Below are 18,822 nucleotides of genomic sequence, written 5' to 3' on the forward strand. Positions count from 1 at the left end.
CCTGGCCTTGTACCACGATGGACTGTCAGCTTTATCAGTTTGCCGCTATCTCCTCTCTTTGGGGGCCCGCCAAAAGCAGGGGGCCACTGCTTGAGGTAGTTGACCCTGGAAGTCCCAAAGTCACAGCTGTTATATTCCCTGGGGGCCAGCGGAAGGGTGAGGACTGTGTAATGTTGTACCGTCTTGGGCATCTGCTGGAACTGTTCTGTGTGTTTATTGTCTGTTTTGTGGTTCAATATACTATTGCCACCCTGTTTTACCATCACCCTGTGTTGTCTGAGTAGTATTACGCCCAAGGAAAACCCCAGGTCTTCAAAGGTGTCATCAGTGTTTTCCGGAATGGCTCAAAAAAAAAGAAATTCCAAAACTTCTCCTATTCAGTGCTCATAGGCTGACATTGCTCTCGGCAGCACACACTGTTTACACAGGACGATGTGCTGCCGAGAATGATGATCATTAAGGATCATTTCGCCCAACAAACATGAGTTTTGCTCATTCGTCGGATGATCGTCTGCCGGTTTAGACTAAATGATTATCATAAAATGAGTGTTCCTAGGAAGGATAGTCGAGGAGGATTGCAGTGTAGATGTAACTTAACTCTTACCTAAAAAAGCCCAACGAATTTGAATGCAGCTTTGGATGTGAATGGAGATGGGCAGATATTTATGATACGTGATCAATTGTTGGAGTCCAGAATGATCCTCCGAAAGATGAGACTGCAGGTGAAGTTCTTGTGGTCCCTACACTGTTTTCTGCGGAGGAGCAGAAGTATTGACCCATTAGGCAGTTTTCAATGTTAATGAAGTAATTGTAGCAGCTACTATAGGGGGCACAGAGGGAACAGGCTCCAGACATCATTAAATATTTTCCCCTGGGATCTCCACCATCCTAAATCTGTTCCTGATCAGTACAGGAGATAACCTGGGATGGTTGTGGTCCTGATTGTTCCCTGTGCAAAATATTCTGTTGATGCCTCCTCCCATCTTATGGTGTAAAGCCAAAATAATAACCGTTCCATAGAGCGCCAAGATAATACTGACCATCCGAAACAACGCTGCCCAAATAAAAACTTAGGAAATAAGTTGTGCGGCTGCAGAACATCAAGTTGGACACTAAAGCTCAACGTAGGTGCCTAGGTCCTCATGGCCTGTAATGTCCCTTTAAATAATGACAGAAGATGCTCAACGCCTATTGGGCTTACCCTAGAGAGAGCAAGTTTCCAAATGCCTCCAGCAAGATACTGTATATATATCTTGTAAAAATAGGATGGTGCCCACCCAAACATAATCACATGGCAGAAATGCCAGTGGGTCAACCAAGGTTTGCAGTTTGCAATAAAGAAACACCCATGAAACTAATAGAAGTAGATTGATATAGCATCTGATGATCCGGCATCTCACCTTTCCAGATGACTTTCCCATTGATGTGACCAGTCTCGGGCTTCGCTCCGTGTGAGGCGTTATTACAGGCTCAGCCTTGATTTTCCTTCTAATGTTTCATAATGAAAACAGGTTTAAAATATGACATGCACATAGAATAAATGTAATTACAGAAGCGTAATTGGTGAATCATCAAACACAGATGGCATGAAAATAGATAAATGTGGAGCACTTTAATTAAATTGTAGCCAAACAAGATGTACAAATGAATGCAGAAGTTAATTATTAAAGGTGTGAACGTCGGGTTACAGATTGCCCCGCGTGCTGGATATTAGTTACATTCCGAATGTAGCAAAATGGTAATGATACAATGTTCAGAATGTGACGGGAAGTGAAGCAGGAATCTCCCATAGATCCATGCGGGAAGACGCCAGCATGGCACAATACGGGCAGCCTTACACAGTCTAGGTAGAGCTCAGTCAAAAGACTAATGGGCACTGAGGTGGTTGCCATTAGGGTTGTCACTAATGTATTTTGCTGGCACAAACACAAAGTCGGCTACATAGGGGTTTATATGTTCTAAACCGACGCTAATATTTTTTTAAGGTATATGTGAGGGCCCCTGCGGGTCCAGTTGCCACAGAGGTACTGCATCTCAGCCAGAGGTGTGGTACCCCACTCTCAGGTAAGGAGGGAGCACTACCCGGGACCCAACCACTCACATCACTTCTGAGGGAAGGTCCAGATAGCTCCTAAGGGAGAGCACAGGCCTGGTCCCTGTCAGGAGGATGGAACTAAGTAGAGGAGGTGGGTGGAGGAAGTAGTTTAGGGGAGCACTGAAGGAGAGTATAAAAAGAATGGTGGAAACATCTAGAACGGGTTCTGAGGAGTGAGTTCTGCAAGGGGGGACCGTGTGGAGTAAGGTCCAGATAGCGAGGGGGCTCAGAGAGAGGGGCCCAGGAGGAGAGTGAGGAGAGAACACCTGAGCAGTGAGGAGGGCTCCAGAGAGAGAGGGGATCCTAGGGGCACGGGAAGTGCGCCCCAGTTCACGCTGACCGTGAAGGGATCAGGTCGCAGTAGGGGGATACCCGAAGCCGGATCCGATGGGGGTAGTAGTCTTCGTGTGGCGGTGACCCGGTCCGCGCCCAGGGTGGTCAAACTAAGTGGCGGTTATTGGTATGATGGTATTAGTGTCCGACTACGCCACCCGTTGAATGCGGTTATGAAACCGCCGCTGCAGGGCAGACCGCTGAGGCCGGTGGTATAGGTGTGCAGCAATGTTGATATAACCCCCAACGGGAGAGGTATGGCCTCAGGGCAGCGGATGTGGATGATGTTGGGAGTGATGGTGTGGATGTCCCAGCACTAACGGTGCGACAAGGAAGCACGGAAACGCGAGGGTACAGTTCAGGGTCTTTACTGATGGTATAAGGCAAATTCCCCCGGGAGTACTGGCTAGTAGTTGGGGCCTGGTTAGTCTGCGAGTAAGCCGGAGTCCCCCTGGCCAGGTGGAGTTGTAGGCCTTCCCGTTAGTCTGTACCCTTCCTGGCTACCCTGCTTTCGGCGGTTACAAGTAGCCCACGTCCCTGGGTATACCGTGTGGTGCTCACCCGGATGGCTGGTGACCTGGGGCCTCCTGTTAGCCTCCGCTCCGGGATGGCGGTGCTGGTCCCTTCGTTGTGACTGAGCCTCCGGGCTTTTATGGCCAGAGGACCTGGAATCCCCTGCCGGATGGATTCTGCTGCTGGGTATATCTTAGTCCCCACAGCCTCGGACTCCTGTGTCCGGTTTTAGTACCTTCTCCCAGGGCGAACTCTGCACAGCTCCAGCCCCTGGCGCTTCTCCTTGGCTCCTACAGAACTCCTGATGTCTATCTGTCCCTGTTTCTGCGTGTCCAGACCAGACTCCGTCTCTGTCTGGAACTCCTCTCTCTAACCCTGCCTCAGCCCCAGTTTATATAGGGGAAGTTCTTCCCCTCCCAGGACTGGGCAGGAGGTGTGGCATGCTTAGGATTCCTGCCCAGGAGACCTCCCACCTGCTCACAGACGTAATACTGCTATTACTGTGGAAACCAGACCCCTGGGGTGCCACATTCCCCCCTAGTGAAATTTAGTACTCCCGGACTAAACATAACAGGGTATAAACAATAACAATTAAATACATGAGATGGTCACGGCGTGTCCGTAACCAGGAAGCAATAAGGGTGTCCATTTCACCAAAGAACAGGGAGCCGTAACCAGGTAGGGGTCTGTCCTGCCCCGAGTCTTTAACAGTCTGTAGTCCATTCCTGGGTTACGCTCCAAACATATTTACAACAGAGTTCCGGTTACTCACTGTCCATAACCTGTCAGTCCATATAAAGAAACCTGTAACTGAAAAACATAATTAGCAACGGCTACAACAAAACAGGTAAACATAAAATAGTTAAAGCAACTAGCCAACTTAGATTCTCCAACGTACGGGCATCTGGCCTCTGGTAACCCTAGTGGACCTACGGAGCTCACTAACTGGTCCTGCACTACAGGGTGTAGGAGGTGTTATGGGCAGGCTGGGCAGCTTTCTGCGCACTCTTTGGCTCACTAGGGGCACGGCAGGCTCACTACTAGCAGAGGGTTGATCCTCCTGTACTGCTGGTGTGGACTCTTCTGCCTCTTGGGCCGGCTGCTCTTCCAGCTCTACTGGTTCTTCTGTAGGCACTTGCGGGGCTGGCTGGAGAAAGGTGAGGACGGGTACCACGACAGCACCGTTTACTTGTGTCCAAGACCGGGGGAAGTCTCCGAGTACAGTCCTGATCATTTCTTCCCTTTCCTCTGCGGGTTGAGGGTTTTCTTGATCTTCTTCAGGGCTTTGCAGCTGCTCGGGACACTTCTTCAGGTGGTCTCTGGAGACAACGGCTGTGGTTTCTCCTCCATCCTTACTGATCACGCAAATCTTTGGGCTCTCATGGCTTGATGGCAGTACGGTGTACGGGTCCTTCTCCCACTGGTCGTCCAACTTGTGGAGCCGTCTTTTCCTCTTCAAGACCTGCTCTCCAGGTACCAGGGGAACAGCGGGAGCATACTGATTATAAGCCCTCTCTTGCCTTTCTCTAGCTTGAGACAGACTTCGCTCCACGCTCTCCTGCACTTTCCGATACTGCTGCTGCCACCCTGTATCCCAGTCTGCCTCTGGCGAGCTGTCCTCGGGCATCAGGACTCCCATATCCAGGTCGATAGGCAGCTTACCAGGTCTCGCTCTCATTAGGTAAGCCGGGGTACAGTTGGTAGAACCTACAGGGATGTGGTTGTATAGGTCCACCAGATCAGGCAGCTTCTCAGGCCACATACTGCGTTCTTCCATGGGCAATGTTTTCAGGAGGTCTATCACCACCTGGTTCATCTTCTCGCAGAGTCCATTAGTTTGTGGGTGATAGGGCGTTGTTCTTATCTTCGTGCAGCCATACAGGTTGCAGAACTCCTGGAAGACTTCCGCTTCGAAGGCTGGCCCTTGGTCTGTGAGCACTTGGTCCGGGTACCCGTGTGGACGGCAGAAGTGCTGCTGGAAGGCTCTAGCTGCTGTTTGAGCCGTTAAGTCCTTGACCGGGACCACCACCAGGAACCGGGAGTAATGATCTACGATTGTGAGGGCGTAGACATACCCAGATCTGCTTGGAGCCAGTTTCACATGGTCCAGGGCTACCAGTTCCAGTGGCTGTCGGGTGATGATGGGCTGCAAGGGAGTCTTCTGGCTGGCACGGTCCTTCCTTCTTAGGTGGCACGGTCCACAGTCTCTGCACCACCTCTCGATGGCTCCTCTCATGCCTACCCAGTAGAACCGTTCACGCAATAAGAACTCCAGCTTCGTCCACCCGAAATGTCCTGCTCCGTTGTGGTACGCCTCCAGAATCATAGCCGCGTCTCGTCTGGGGACCACTACCTGCCAGGTCAACTCATGCGTTCGAGAGTTAACCATTCTCCGGCACAACTTCTCCCTGTAGAGGAACAGCCTACTTTTCTCCTTCCACAGTTGCTTAGTCTCCTCTGGGGCGTCTGGGTCCAGACTGGCATCGGCTTGGGTCAGCATTTCCTTCACCAGGCGGACTGCAGGATCACTGCCTTGCGTCTCCGCCCAGCTGTAGTGGGGAAAGGGATTGAACATCGCGGAGCGCCTGTCCTTCACACGGTTGGAATACAGGGTAATCCCATGACGGTGGAACGCAGGGAGCTCAACTTCTTCCAAATCTTCTGGGTCTTCCCCTACGTCCGGTAAGTTCGGCATTCTAGACAGGGCATCCGTGTTGGCATTTGAGCGTCCTGCCCGGTATTTGATGGTGAATTCAAAGTTGGACAGGCGAGCCATCCATCTCTGTTCCAGAGCACCGAGCCTTGCAGTGTCCAGGTGTGTCAACGGGTTGTTATCCGTGTACACGATGAATTTGGAGGAGGCAAGGTAATGCTTGAAACGTTCGGTCACTGCCCACACTACTGCCAGGAACTCCAGCTTGAATGAGCTATAATTCTCAGGGTTCCTCTCGGTGGGTCGTAGCTTTCGGCTAGCGTAAGCGATTACCCGTTCTTTTCCTTGCTGGATCTGGGACAGCACGGCTCCTAGCCCGATGTTACTTGCGTCCGTGTGGAGGATAAAGGGCTGGCTGTAGTCTGGATATGCCAGGATTTCATCCCCCTGGAGGGCCATCTTCAGCTGGCAAAAGGACTCCTCTTCCAGCTTTTCCCACCTGAAGGGCGGCTTCTGGTTTTTGGCTTTTCGAGATTGACCTATCAGGAGGTCCTGCATAGGGGCTGCCATTTTGGTGAAACCGGGAATGAATCTTCGGTAGTAGCCTACCAACCCGAGGAACTGCCGCACTTCCTTTATGCTGGAGGGTCTTGGCCAGTCCTTAATCACGGTGATCTTATCAGGGTCAGGAGCCACTCCGTCAGCACTCACCACGTGTCCCAGGTATTGCACCTTTGGTTTCAGGAGGTGACACTTGGAGGGTTTCACCTTTAGGCCGTAGTTTGCCAGAGCTTCGAACACTTCTGCCAGGTGTTTCAGGTGGTCCTCGTAGGTCTTGGAATAGACGATGACATCGTCCAGGTATAACAGGACCGTCTTGAAGTTCCGGTGTCCCAGACAGCATTCCATCAACCGTTGGAAGGTTCCTGGTGCGTTGCAGAGCCCGAACGGCATGCAGTTAAATTCGCTGAGACCCATCGGGGTGGTGAATGCGGTCTTCTCCCGGTCTGCCTCTGCTACAGGAACCTGCCAGTACCCGCTAGTGAGATCCAAAGTAGAGAAGAAGTTAGCAGATTTTAATGCAGCTAAGGACTCTTCTATCCTTGGTAACGGGTACGCATCTTTGTGGGTGATACGGTTGACCTTCCTGTAGTCTACACACATTCTCATAGTGTTGTCCTTCTTTTTCACTAAGACTAGTGGAGCTGCCCAGGGGCTACAGCTGTCCCTGATTACCCCAGCCTCCTTCATGTCTCTAAGCATCCCCTTGGCGTGTTGGTAGTGTGCAGGGGGTACGGGTCGGTATCTCTCCTTTATGGGAGGATGGTCTCCCGTGGGGATGTGGTGTTCTACCCCCTTTACTTGCCCGAAATCTAACGGGTGTTTACTAAACACTCTCTCGTACTCTTGAACCACCCGATAGACTCCTCGTTTCTGGTGTGAGGGAGTGGAGTCAATACCCAGATGTAGTTGCTGACACCAGTCCCCCACTGGTTTCTTAGAGCCGTTACCTTCCTCTGGTTGAGATGGAGGCAAGGGTTCCACGGCCTGTACAGAATTCTGATTTATGGTGAACAATTTAGCTAGCGTGGCATACCGGGGCAGGTGTACTTCTCTCTCACCGATATTTATGATGCGAACGGGCACCCTCCCATGGCGTACATCGACCACCCCCCGTGCTGTCAAAATGGTGGGCCTACTGTCTGAGTAGACGGGTTCTACCATTGCTTGGTAGTCTCTACCTCTTAGACCAATAGCTGCCCGGCACCAAATCATCATCTCACTTTTTGGGGGCATGGCAATAGGGAACGGGTCACACATTCTCACGCTACCTATCTCACCACCAGATAGTTCCACCTGTTGCCGCTTCATCAGTGCCCGGATCTCTTTTTGGAGCACACGCTGCTGACCGGAGCTGGCGTTCTTGGCAACCTGCTGTAAAATGAGAATCACCTCTGCAAGACAATTTTCAATTACATTGGTTCCCAGGGTGATTCTAGGGTGACTCTCATGACGGTCTATGTCCACTATAATCAGTCCTTGTGCCGCCAGTTCGACTTTACCGATTTTAATGGTCACCTCCTTGAATCCCACCTGCGGCACGGGCTGACCATTGCTGGCGATGATACTCAGGTCGTCGTCTGGGTAGCGGGTTATGTCCGAATCATTCCACTACTGCTTGAAGAGCACGTACGGGATGGTGGTGACCTGTGACCCAGTGTCTAGTAGGGCACTCATAGGAATGCCATCCAGTACCACAGGCAAGATTGGACGTCCCCCTATGTATTTATCACGCCAGTTTGATGGGCCTGATGGTCTTATGCCTGGGGGTTGGCCCTCTACCCCAGGTTGTGCCCGTTTAAATGACAGTACCTTGCCACATGTCCGGGTTGATTGCAGCGGCGGCAAATAGGTCGTCCGTCCTCGTTGTATCGATCGCTGGGTCTTCCTCTGGTCGGTGGGGTCCTCCTTGGTCGGCGCCACGAGATGTCCTCCGGTCCGGATGCCAGCTCGATCTTCCCTGCAGTAGAAACCTGTAAAGACTGCACAGTTCGGGTTAGCGCAGCAACGCTTTTAGTTAGCTCTTGGACCTGATGGTGCAGGTGTGTAGCCGGGTCACTGTTTAAAGCCTGCGCATCAGCTCCCACAGGCCCTGCAGACAAGGGCGCCGTCTCCTGGTGATAAGTGATAGCAGGGCGCCTGTGGGTCACAGCGCCACCTGGTGCCGGTTCTCGGAGCACCCGGATGGCTCTGTCCTTGAACTGTGCAAAGTCCAGGTCAGGGTCCTGTAAGGCCATTGCCCGCAACTGGGTTCGGTGGGCATTGCACAGTAGACCCTCAATGAATTGTTCAGTCAACAGCTTATCTTCATTTCCCACGCTGTCAGGGTCTGCCTGCTTAATGGCTCTCAGGGCCTCTTGTAGGTTTAGAGCATAGTCTCTTATACTCTCATGTGCCCGTTGTTTGCACCCATAAAATCTTAGTTTTATTTCGGCTGAGGTGCGGGTGTCAAATGTGTCTTTCAGCCGGGTTAGTATGTCTCTGACAGTCCTCTTCCTCCCAGTTGGCCAGGACTTTACCTCCCTTTGGGCTGCCCCGATTAATTGGGCCACCAGGATGCTCACTTTTTGCGCCTCCGTGAGGGGATACACCTGGAAGAGGCTATCCAGCCTTTCTCTGAAGTCATTTAGGGTATGTGACTCCCCTGAGTACTGGGGTAGCCAGGCTGCCCCCGGGATATAGGGCATGGTGAAAGGCATGACCGCAGCAGCGGTGGCGCTGGCGGCGGCTGTGGTGGTGAAGCTCTCCTCCGTATCCGACATTCTCCTCCCCCCTAGTGGACCGTGGCCTACCTTGCGATGATCCTCTTCCGTAGGCCGCGGCTCCGCAGTGGATCGTCAGGGTTGAGGACCTTCCGTCGCGCTCCTGTGACGTCGGCGTCTGCTGGGCTCCTTCCAGGACCTTACGCAACGTCCGGACGTGAGGCGGGGCTTCAGTTCTCGCAGGCTTTCGGAGTCCACGCCCCTCTTCTTCCCGCGCGGCGCCCTCAAGATGGCGTCCAATGGCGGGAAAACTCCACGGATGGCGGGAAGAAGGCAGAAGATGGCGTCGGATGGCGGGAATCGATTCCAGATGGCGGGAAACGACTCCGGACGGCGGGAAACTTCACCACAGGTAAGTATAAAAGTCTTTTTGTCAGGCACGCAGTACCCGGTGGTTGCGGGCACGAAATCATGCCGACTACGCCAAAGTTGACTCACCCCCTGGGCCAGTGCTGTAGTGCGGCGCGCGTGCGCGCGGGGGATACCCGGAGCCGGATCCGATGGGGGTAGTAGTCTTCGTGTGGCGGTGACCCGGTCCACGCCCGGGGTGGTCAAACTAAGTGGCGGTTATTGGTATGATGGTATTAGTGTCCGACTACGCCACCCGTTGAATGCGGTTATGAAACCGCCGCTGCAGGGCAGTGGTATAGGTGTGCAGCAATGTTGATATAACCCCCCAACGGGAGAGGTATGGCCTCAGGGCAGCGGATGTGGATGATGTTGGGAGTGATGGTGTGGATGTCCCAGCACTAACGGTGCGACAAGGAAGCACGGAAACGCGAGGGTACAGTTCAGGGTCTTTACTGATGGTATAAGGCAAATTCCCCCGGGAGTACTGGCTAGTAGTTGGGGCCTGGTTAGTCTGCGAGTAAGCCGGAGTCCCCCTGGCCAGGTGGAGTTGTAGGCCTTCCCGTTAGTCTGTACCCTTCCTGGCTACCCTGCTTTCGGCGGTTACAAGTAGCCCACGTCCCTGGGTATACCGTGTGGTGCTCACCCGTATGGCTGGTGACCTGGGGCCTCCTGTTAGCCTCCGCTCCGGGATGGCGGTGCTGGTCCCTTCGTTGTGACTGAGCCTCCGGGCTTTTATGGCCAGAGGACCTGGAATCCCCTGCCGGATGGATTCTGCTGCTGGGTATATCTTAGTCCCCACAGCCTCGGACTCCTGTGTCCGGTTTTAGTACCTTCTCCCAGGGCGAACTCTGCACAGCTCCAGCCCCTGGCGCTTCTCCTTGGCTCCTACAGAGCTCCTGATGTCTATCTGTCCCTGTTTCTGCGTGTCCAGACCAGACTCCGTCTCTGTCTGGAACTCCTCTCTCTAACCCTGCTTCAGCCCCAGTTTATATAGGGGAAGTTCTTCCCCTCCCAGGACTGGGCAGGAGGTGTGGCATGCTTAGGATTCCTGCCCAGGAGACCTCCCACCTGCTCACAGACGTAATACTGCTATTACTGTGGAAACCAGACCCCTGGGGTGCCACATTAGCAAACCGGAGGTTGTGGTATCTTCATGTTCCGTTGCCAAAATCCACACACAATCGCTGAAAAGGTGGCCATATAGGACAAAGGGGAAAGACCTGACGTCGCCCGACAAGGCCCGTGGCCACTGGCTCGGGACACTGTGTGTGAGGTGCAGGGCAGGAGAGAGAGAGAGCCAGCACAGAGAAAGACTACCTGGGAAGATACACAAGAAGGGGGTCCCGTTCAAGTGCACACAAGTAATCTGAGAGTTGGCTGGATCACTTCCCCGGAGAACACAGGACGACGTGGGCGATTATAACCGGCTGCAGCGGTAACCTGGAACTGCCTAAGAACTGCGAGTAAAGCCTGAATACTGCACCCCACTGTGTCCTTGATTTATTGCTGCGTCACCGGCCCTGAACTACACTGTCCCTGCCAAAAACATCTACCTCATCAAGTCCTCTATACTGCCCTGGGACTTAGCTCTTCCTGAGGAGAGCTGCACTATCTCTGCTGAGTCACCATCAACCCCAGTGGATTTGAATAGCAGCGGCGGCCACCTATAGCCGCATACCACGGTTGGCGTCACAAACTTTATTCCCTTTATTCCTTTAATTATTGACCGCCCGGGGCCACGGACCGGGTCACTGCCACCGTGACTACCCCAAATAGAACCGACCGACCCGGCTATCGAGTATCCCATGGCCCCAGGGGGCGCGTCAACTTTGGCGTCACGAACAGGATGAACCGACCCATTCATCGGGTCCTGTATGCCACAAAGGCTTTGTAGAACTGTATAAACCGCAGCCATTATTGTAGCACATGCGGAGTCAATGATATGTGGGGTGTCCCATGGTGGGCAAAGCCTCGGAAAAGGCGCCATAATAGGTCCCTCCCACTTGCATAGACTGTACCAGAGTTGTCTGTCACTCAGGCTGAAAGGTGCCAGCCTTCCCCTTTGCATCAGACTGAGGGGGAGATTGTCACCTCCCCCTGCAGAGGGCTGTGTGATCCCATCCATCCCATCCATCCAGCTTCTGCAGCCCTGTGCTGTGTGATCCCATCCACCCATCTGCTGCAGCCCTGTGCTGTGTGATCCCATCCACCCATCTGCTGCAGCCCTGTGCTGTGTGATCCCATCCATCCATCCGAAGATCACAGCTGCTGCAGCTCTGTGAATACCATACAAGTGTGAGAATGCTGGGCACTGTTGTACAATTTGACCTACGAAAGGGCTGGGGTTTAATCAGAGAGCCCAATGCTGCCCAGGATCTCTTTGCTACCAGGAGGGACGTGGAATCTCACATTCAACAAGTACACCCTGATCGTGACTTGTAGCCTCATGACTGAGTCACCTACACCCGGCATTGAGGAGAGAGGGGGTGGTACGCGCTTGATGTGCATAAGGCGATCGCGGAGGACATTCCCCTGACTTCTGGTGTCGATCCTGAGCGCCATAAACAGCAGCTTCTGCTCCGACTGCAGCTAAGTACCCGGATCTGCCGTCTAGTGGTAGACAATCAGGTGAACTTCCCGGACAGGGAGAAAGAGCTCGCCCTCAGCTTCTGCCGTGGAAGCAGCCAAAAGTTCCACCCCAGCAGCGGCAGGAGCCCTAAGCTGATGCATCTTTGAGCAGCTTAATGTTAAATAGTTACCCGATTGGGTGTTGTTATAGAAAAAGTTATAAACTGATAACTTTGTTGTGCCCGTACAAGAAAAGGACATTATGATTGTGGACAGTGAACAGCCAGAACTTTTATTGTAAAAAGTTAGCACTTCTTAAGGTGCTTCTTGTTGGTTCTATAGACCATTGAACAAAAACCCATTTGGCGTGGCCAAACGCGTGGTCCAACGAGTGGATCAGCTATGCCCTGCAGCCACACCCAGGGCCTACGATGGGGTTTTAGAACGGGTCCCTCACATTGCACTTACACCAGTGAGATGGACACCCGGAAAGGGATCTCACTACAGTTTACTGATCTTGTTTGATAAAATGTTATTTAAAGTGATCTTATATTGTTTTATACACCTGGCAGTTATATATAACGTTTAAAAAAAAAAGTGCCTCCCATAAAGGGAAGAAAAGTTATTTATTTACAGTTTTATCCGGAAAAGCATTTAAAAATTTTGCGTGTCTTTAATTCTTGTTTTACTCTGTCCCATCCTGCGGATGTGCTGTGTTTAATGGGGGGGGAATGTGGCGCCCCTGCTGGTCCAGTTGCCACAGAGGTACGGCATCTCAGCCAGAGGTGTGGTACCCCACTCTCAGGTAAGGAGGGAGTACTATCCGGGACCCACACACTCACATCCAACACTACACCACTTCATAAGGGAAGGTCCAGATAGCTCCTAAGGGAGAGCACAGACCCGGTCCCTGTCAGGAGGGTGGAACTAAGTAGAGGAGGTGGGTGGAGGAAGTAGTTTAGGGGAGCACTGAAGGGAGAGTATAAAAGCAAGGTAGAAACATCTAAAAGGGGTTCTGAGGAGTGAGTTCAGCAAGGGAGAACCGTGTGGAGTAAGGTCCAGACAGCGAGGGGGCCCAGCCAGAGGGGCCCAGGAGGAGAGTGAAGAGAGAACACCGGAGCAGTGAGAGGGGCTCCAGAGATAGAAGGAATCCTAGGGGCACGGGAAGTGCGGAGGCCACCCGTGCGCCCGAGTTCACACTGATTGTGGAGGGATCAAGGCCGCAGTAGGGGACCGGCTCCAGACTAGTGGAGGACTGCAAGACTCAGCTAGCAAAGCAGAGGTTGCAGTATCTTCATGTGCCGTAGCCAAAATCCACACACAATTGCTGAAAAGGTGGCTATATAGGACAAAGGGGACAAAGAGGACGTCACCCAACAAGGCCCGTGGCCACTGGCTCAGGACACTGTGTGTGAGGCGCAGGGCAGGAGGGCGAGAGCCAGCGCAGAGAGACAACCCGGGAAGGTACATAAGAAGGGGGTCCCGTTCAAGTGCACCCAAGTTATCTGAGAGTTGGCTGGATCACTTCACCGGAGGACACAGGACGACGTGGTAAATTATAACTGGCTGCAGCGGTAACCTGGAACTGCCTAAGAACTGTGAGTAAAGCCTGAAGACTGCACCCCCACTGTGTCCTTGATTTATTGCTGCGTCACCGGCCCTGCACTATACTGCACCAACAACATCTACCTCATCAAGTCCTATATACTGAGCAGGGGCTTAGCTCTGCCTGTGGAGAGCTGCACTATCTCTGCTCCGTCAGCATCAGCCCCAGTGGATCTGCACTGCAGCGGCAGCCACATATAGCCGCATACCACAGGTGGCGTCACGAACTTTATCCCCAAAACTTTATTCCCTTTATTCCTTTAATTATTGACTGCCCTGCCACCGTGACTACCCCAATAGAACCGACCGGCCCAGCTACCGAGTACCCCACAGCCCCAGGGGGCGCGTCATATATCACAGGAACGCATATACAGTGGGCAAAATAAGTATTTGATTCTCTGCTGATTTTGCAAGTTTTACCACCTACAAAGAATGGAAAGGTCTGTCATTTTCATCATAGGTCACTTCACCTGTGAGAGACAGAATCTATAAAAAAATCCAGAAAATCACATTGTAGGATTTTTACATAATTAAATTGCATTTTATTGCATGAAATATTTAATCACTATATATATATATATATATATATATGACCAGGAGGCATTGACTGCTGTGACCCTTTAATGATCACAAAAACTGTAAAGGTGTGGTAGTGTGCATGTGTGACCACTGCTCCATTCACTTCTGTGGGTCTATTGTTGCAGTAATGTGCATGTGTAATGCCTGCTCGATTTTTTTCTATGAATCTATGGGAGGTGAGGAGTACAAATGTGAATGTGGCGCCCCTGAGGGTTCGACCACCACAGGAATGCTGCACTTCTCTAATGGAGTGTGGTGTTCCTCCTCTGAGGTAAGAACAGTGTGATAGTCGTGACCTAACCTTTTGCATCCAACACCACACTTCTCCACCAGAGGGAGCTAGTATGCACTAGGTGCTGCTCCCCTGGTTACAGGGAGACTGGGGAACACAGAGTGGTAGGAACCAGTTAGTGGGTGAGGGTGGAGGACTTACCAGTAAGTTACACTTTTGATTTCATATTTAATAGAAAGCCATCTTTAATCTTGGTCTTTTGCTGGTCTCTGGCAATTGGTCCGTCCGTTCTTCTGTCTAGCCTTTGCTAGTCTGTTGACTGTCACTGTGCTGTCCAATTACTGTGTGTAATGTGACTCCCGCCTGGGAGTGCAGATCCTGTGTGGGCCTGCACCGGTATGGGACACAGCCCTCGTACCCTGATCTTGGGACGAGAGGTAGGTTGCAGACAAGGAATGTCTCAACCCGGCCAAGGACCAGGATCAAGAAGGCCCGGGAGCTTTAGATTGTGGCTCCCTAGCAAATGGGTCCCGGGGAGGATGCAGACGGAGCGGAGTACACCACCTGTCCTCGCCTACCTGATCTATTCGAGGGATTCCGGCTGCAAGAGGGGTACCGGCCCCCGACACTGTACTCCATGTCCTGGACGGGAAAGCCCGGTTAGGCCCTGAGGATCCCGCCGGGCGTCGGATGGAGAGGAATTGCCACCCGTGCCCTAGTCCTGAGAGGAGCTCAGAGGGAGACCCGGCCTAGCTACACACGCACAGACGGGAAAGGGTGAAGTCTGTAGTGCAGGAACACTCTGGTGTAGGGTCGCTACCGAACACTGGACTTTCTCGGAAGTAGTCGGACCCCCGTCCCTGGTGGCCGCAGGACTCCGCGGGGAGCAGGGAGTCGCCTTCCCGCTGTCATCTCTGAGTGAGTAAAAGCCTCGGAAGTTCACCCCTATGGCCTCCGGACTGTTCATTACGCGCCATACCATGCGACGCGGTGCCCGTACTCCCCGCACTACTACCCCCTCTCTTTCCTGTTTGCCTGCCCTGAGGCCTTGCTCCGCCTGTGGGGAGCAGTGAGAACTTTGGCCGCCATGACACCTGGCCTCAGCGGACTGTAGAGGCGCTGGTGACCCTTCACCAGGCACCACAGGTGGCGTAGTCGTTAATCAGCCACTCAAACCCGGACAAGCCCACACCATCTCTTTCTAATGTGACAGCCCTGAGCACCGGTCGGGCCCGGGCCACGGCTGCATCCCATCTCTCCAACAGGGCCCGACACCGAGTGCCCCAACACCCAGGGTAAAACACGGGCTTTACGAGTAGAGGCGTCGCAACCTGGCGTAATCGGCAGGATGACAGGCACTCCTTCGGTCGTCCCCTCCGGGGTGACAGACACTACCCCGCGGACAGTCTCTAATTGAAGGGGCGGTCTGCACTTTTGGCGCCATGGGGGAGCCAGGCCCACGATGGGAGGTGCTAAGACGCTGTCCTTTCTGCATATTATGGCATCCGTTCTTCTTGGGTGGGCGCCATTTTAAGTGAAAAACGACAGTCTATTGAAAAAGGAGTGCAGTACCCGGTAGCAATGGGCAATCTCTTTCCGTTGCTGCGGGCACGCAATCCTGCCGACTACGCCAGTGATGTGACGCTCGCAGCCCTGCCCTGGGAAGATGGGGGATACTCGGAGCCGGGTCAGATGTTGAGGGGATGCAGCCGTGGCCTGGACCCGTCCCGTGCCCAGGGCTGTCACATTAAAAAGGATGTAAGGGCTTTCAGGGTTGAGTGGTATTTATCGACTACGCCACCTGTGGTGTCTGGGGATGCGCTACCAGCGCTGCTAGCAGTCCTCTGAGGCTGGATGTAGCGGCAGCAGGCGATGTTATAACTCCCCACAGGCGGAGCAGGGCCTCAGGGCAGATGTGACAGGAGGATGGGGAGAGTAGTCCTGGGTCACTCAGGTGCTGTGTGGTGCAGTGCAGAAATGAAGGAACCAGAGGCCATAGGGATAGTCTTCCAGGTCTTTTACTCACAGTTCTTTTAAGCAGCGGCAAGGCTTCTCCCTGCTCCTCACGGATCACTGCGGCCACCAGGGATGAGGGCTCAGCGCACCCAAGGTATTCAGGTACCTCGATCAGGACCCTCCGAGTGTTCCTAATAGTCCCCTTTGAACCTCTCCTGTCCGTGTGCGTGCAAAGGCTGGGTCTCCCGCTGGACTATGCACAGATATAGGGTAAGGCGGCAATTCCGTTCCGCCCGTCACCCGACGGGATCCACTGTAGCCTACCGGGCTTCTCTGACAGAGACGTGAAGTGGCAAAGTCAGATATCGGGGGCCGGTACCCCTCTTGCAGCAGGAGTCCCTCTGGCCAGGCCAGAATGGAGAGTACAGGTGGCGTACGCTGCTCCGTCCGTGCTCCCTGGGATCCTTTTGCCTGTGGAGCTGTTACTATAGCTCCCGACCTTCTTAAGCAAGGGAACTTGACCGGGGTAGAGACACTGTTAACTCATACCCGCTCCTCGTGTCAAGGTCAGAGCATGAGGACCGTGCATCTTCAGCACACTGCAGGCTCCTACACAAGGCCACTGTCAGCTGCAAAGACCACAATCAAAGAACATTGTGCTTAAGATGGCTGGCTATTATATATGAAATTATGTGTGTAAACTAAAACTGTGTTCTACCCTTCACCCACTACATGGTTCCCCTAACTTTTGGTTCCCCCCACTCGTGATCCTGCTGAGGCAGCACTATGGTGCATACTTGCCTCCCATAGATCAGGAGTGTGTAGTGTTGAATGTAGATTCAGGGTCCTGACCAGTGCACCTTCCTTACCTGGGTGAGGAGACACTACACCTGCTGACAGGCTGCAGTATCCCCACTTGTGGCGACCGAACCCTCAGGGACGCCACATGACCACTGCTCCAATCATTTCTATGGGCCTATAGTAGTGGTATTGCACCTGTGTGGCCAATGATCTATTCACTTCTATGGGTCTATAGTTGCAGTAATGTGGATGTGTAAAGCTCAATTTAATTCTATGGGTCTATGGGAGAGAAAGAGTGCCTATGGGAACACCGCTCCATTTACCTCTGTGGGTCTATCAGAGTGGTAGTGCTCATGTGTGACCACTCTATTCACTTCTATGGGTCTATGGGAGTGACGCGCCCCCTGGGCCATGGGGTACTCGGTAGCCGGGCTGGTCGATGCTGGGGGAATGTCACAGTGGCAGTGACCCGGTCCGTGACACAGGGCGGTCAATTAAAGGGAAAATAAAAGGGGAATATAGTTTTTATATATATATAATTTGTGACGTCACCTGTGGTATGCGGCTATATGGAGCCGCCGCTGCGGTGCAGATCCTCTGGAGCTGATGGTGACGCAGCAGAGTTGGTTCAGCTCTCCACAGGCAGAGCTAAGCTCCAGGGCAGTGTAGTGATACTATAGGGTAGATGTGTTTGGTGCTGTGTAACGCAGGAGATGGCGCAGATAATGACCAGTCCACAACTTAATGGCGGTTTCCTCTTATCTTTACTTGCAGTGGTTAGGCAGACCGGGGCACGGGTACTAGCTGGTAGTAGAGGTCCGGGCGGCCTGGGAGCAAGTTGGGAATCCACCTCGCCAGGTGAAGTTGTAGGTCTTACCTTTGCGCTAATCTCTTTGGCCCTGCTGCTTGTAGCTGTACTGGGGCCCTCGTCCTTGAGTAAAACGCCTTTTCCTCACCCGTATGGCAGGCAACTCGGACCTTCCTTAAGTGTCGCTCCCACGTGGCGGTGCTGGGCCCTATGGTACTGCTGTGTCGCCGGGCGTCTGGTGGGGCCAGGAGACCTAAAGTCTCCTGCCCTCTGGATTCTGCTGCTGGGCCTTCAATGCCAATAAAGCAAAAATATAACAATGCCGGAGTATAGGAGATAGACCCTAACTAGGACCTATTCTAAAATCCACATAGGCAATATTGTCAGAAACAGCAGAATTGTGGACTTAAAACGTAACTTTTACTAGATATGTTTAAAAATTCAATCACTGTTTAGGGCAAACAAACATATTACAAATTCAAATTAAAAGAAAAAGATACCCCTGTCCCTATAGGAGAACATTTACTGACAGTGGTCAGAACAACAAGCGGGGTAGAGACATCTATATAGAAAAATGTCACAATACAAATAAGCCTATAGAATGATCAGGCTCATATAAATAGAATATTTGAGTGTCAAGAGGAATAAAAAAGAAAGATCTCACCCATGTATGGTTTTATCTTCTGTATCCTCTCAAGGTTTCCTGTGTGTGGCGGAGTTCTCATCCTCTACTGTCCCTGCCAGTCCCTGTATCTTGGAGCTGGCCCTGAGACCCCAAAACTCCCGCCCTCACAAGGGCAGTACACAGCCAGCCCTATTAAACTAGCACAGCCCTGAACTGACCCTTTAGTGCCTCCCTCGCGTTTCTTCAGGAATCTGAGTCATCAGGGGAATGGCACATGCATCTCCACATCGGGAATAAGGGAAAGAAACCCACCCTATTAGATATGGATGGGAGAATATAGTTGGCACTCAGTATAGCTAGGGTGGTGCACGTGGAAAACA

The 18,822-nt window shown here is 52.6% G+C and overlaps 1 long non-coding RNA gene across 1 annotated transcript in view; it reads right to left on the bottom strand.

Moving 5' to 3' along the window:
• Positions 1-18,822, bottom strand: part of LOC141264159 (uncharacterized) — a 123,852-nt gene that overhangs the window by 22,175 nt on the left and 82,855 nt on the right. Inside the window, exon 2 of the long non-coding RNA XR_012319810.1 lies at positions 1,401-1,488. This is a non-coding gene — a long non-coding RNA (uncharacterized lncRNA). The remainder of the gene's footprint in view (positions 1-1,400; positions 1,489-18,822) is intronic.

The sequence above is a fragment of the Phyllobates terribilis genome, unplaced genomic scaffold (assembly GCF_046119375.1).
Source record: "Phyllobates terribilis strain yellow unplaced genomic scaffold, ASM4611937v1 Scaffold_4__5_contigs__length_816908805, whole genome shotgun sequence".
In the NCBI taxonomy this organism is placed as follows: domain Eukaryota; kingdom Metazoa; phylum Chordata; class Amphibia; order Anura; family Dendrobatidae; genus Phyllobates; species Phyllobates terribilis.